This window comes from Physeter macrocephalus, chromosome 14 (genome assembly GCF_002837175.3).
Source record: "Physeter macrocephalus isolate SW-GA chromosome 14, ASM283717v5, whole genome shotgun sequence".
Classification (NCBI taxonomy): domain Eukaryota; kingdom Metazoa; phylum Chordata; class Mammalia; order Artiodactyla; family Physeteridae; genus Physeter; species Physeter macrocephalus.
The window spans coordinates 56,968,363-56,971,360 of record NC_041227.1 but is presented as its reverse complement, the minus strand read 5'-3'; positions in this window follow the sequence as shown (position 1 = coordinate 56,971,360).

Below are 2,998 nucleotides of genomic sequence, written 5' to 3'. Positions count from 1 at the left end.
TGCTGAGCCTGGAATACCGTGCCCTCCCAGCCCATCTACTGCTTCTTCATCCTTCAAGACCCAGATCAAATGTTTCCTTCTGTCAATATCCCAGAGAGATTGATGCTGTTTCCTTCGTTTCCCCTGCAGTGTGCATTCCTCCAGTGTAGTGTCTGTTATATCACACTGCTATTTTTGTTTGCATGTCTGCCTTTCTGTCATGGAGCATTCCTTTGGGGTGAGAATCAAACTTCTGAAGGCTACACACATGACGCTGAGCACAGCGGCACACACGGGGCCCCTGCTCAGCCATCGTTCCTGGCATGTGTCGGTGGATAGATGGATGCGCTGACCCCACACAAGGACAGAAGGTCTGAGTTGTCATATGTCCTGGCTTAGAGCAATTGCACTGAATTGTCTCAGAATAAACTCTTGTGGGTTTGTACTCATATGTTCAAAGTGCCCTGGGCCAAAATCAAAGAGTTTATTCCTCCTGATGAGCAGAGGACAAATAGTGCAAAGTCACTCTGACCTCTAAGGTTCTGCTTTCTTCAAAAATAACATGGATTTTTTTCCTGATTATAAAAGCAGTACAAACATAGCGTAGAGAATTTATAGAATACCAGAAAGACAGAAAGGAGAATAAAAGAATCCCCATAGCCCCAGCACCCAAAGATAAATGCTGGCATTTTAAAGTACTTTCTTCTGGTCTTTTTTACCCCAGGTATTACAATTTGTAGATGTATTTAGTTATGCACTATTTTTGTTATGTGCTTTCTCCCATTTTATCTTAGATGCCCATTTTCTTTTATGTACCACTTTTATTTACCACTTTTATTTTTTTAATTTTATTTTTTATTGAAGTATATTTGATTTACAATGTGTTAGTTTCAGGTACAGAGCAAAGTGATTCAGATATATATATATGTATATATATATATTCTTTTTCAAATTCTTTTCCCTTATATGTTATTATAAAATATTTAGTATAGTTCCCTGTGCTATACAGTAGGCCCTTGTTGGTTATCTATTTTACATATAGTAGTGTGTATATGTTAATTCCAAACTCCTAAGTTATCCCTCCCCATTTCCCTTTTGGTAACCATAAGTTTGTTTTCTATGTCTGTGGGTCTATTTCTGTTTGGTATGCAAGTTCATTTGAATTTTTTTTTTTAGATTCCACATATAAGCGATATCATATGATGTTTGTCTTTCTCTGTATGGCTTACTTCACTTTAGTATGATAATCTCTAGGTCCATCCATGTTGCTGCAAATGGTATTATTTCCTTCTTTTTTATGGATGAGTAATATTTTATTGTGTATATAGTATGTACCACTTTTAGAGTCTGTATGATATTCCATCCTATAGAGAAACTAACATTGAGTTCATTAATCCCCTCACTTGCTTTATCTATGTCGTCCTGTTTTGGGTGTGTGGTTGTAAATAACAATTGGGGTTTGGGAGGGGGGTTAATAAACAGTACCCTCTTGTCCCCACCCACCCTCAGAGCAGGTTGAAGGTTAGACACACACAAGTTAGGACACGTAGGGACCAAACTGGCAACTTAGTTACTCATTGGTTACTAATTTGGAGGATGTGGAGCAACCAACAACTCCCTGATACCATACCCCAGAATATTTTTTCTAGCTTTGTTGAGATACAACTGACCTATGACATCACATGTTTAAGATGTACAAGTGATGGTTTGATCCATGTATATATTGAGAACTGGTTCCCACAATAATGTTACTTAACACCACCATCACCTCACACACTTCCAATTATTTTTGTGTGTATGGTGAGAACTTTTAAGACCTACCCTCTTAGCAGCTTTCAGGTGTCAAATACAGTATAGTTAACTGCAGTCACCACTCTGTACATGAGATTCCCAGCACTGATTCATCTCATAACTGGAAGTCTGGACCCTTTGACTGACACCTTTCCATTTCCGCCACCCCCCAGCCTCTGGCAACCACCAATCTGTTGTCTGTTTCTATGAGTTGTTTTTTTTTCTTTTAATATTTCACATGTGAGTTCATACAGTATTTGTCTTCCTTTGACTATTTCACTTAGCATAATTCCCGCAAGTTTCATTCATGTTGTCACAAATGGCAAGATTTCCTTAATTTCTATGGCTGAGTTATATATATATGAAGGGAGAGGGCTAGAGAAGGCAGGGCCACTCAGACCCAGCATCTTCTCTCAAATTCACCAACTAGATGGGTCTCTCCCTTGTCCCCTGGGTGAACAAGAAGTAACAGTCTAATGGATATTTTCCATCTGACTGACAGTGTTGGATATTCTGGAGCACAAGTCAGTTTTTTCTTAAGGAAGATTTCTGGAAGAGTTACTGGGAGATTGAATATTTTTAAGACTTCTGAAACAGATTTCCAACTTGTTTACTGCAAAGTTTGTTACAATTTACCTTACCACCAGCAGTGTATACAGCTGACCATGTCACTGAACCTACATCAGCACTGAGCCGTGTCCCTTTCAAGCTTTTCTTCTCTTTATTTGATAGAGGGAAAAAAAGCAGCTTATATTTTCATTTGCGTTTATCTGCATGGTAAGAAAACTGATCATTTTTTTCAGTTTGTCATTTTGAGCTTTTGCTCTAAATAATCCTTTCATGCCCTTTGGCCATTTTTCTATTGAATTTTAATTTCTAAATTGAGTTATATACTAAGTATAATACATTTATCTGGCATTTAAAAAAATTTGTTGTTTTACTTTTATTTTGTTTATAGTTTAAATAAATTATGTATTGCTGAATTTGTTAAGTGTTTGCTTTGTGATTCTTCCTTTTTTTGAATTTTTGAATTTTATTTTATTTATTTTTTTATACAGCAGGTACTTTTTAGTTATCAATTTTATACATATTAGTGTATATATGTCAATCTCAATCTCCCAGTTCATCCCACCCCCCCACCCCCGCCACTTTCCCCCCTTGGTGTCCATACGTTTGTTCTCTACATCTGTGTCTCTATTTCTGCCCTGCAAACCAGTTCATCTGTACC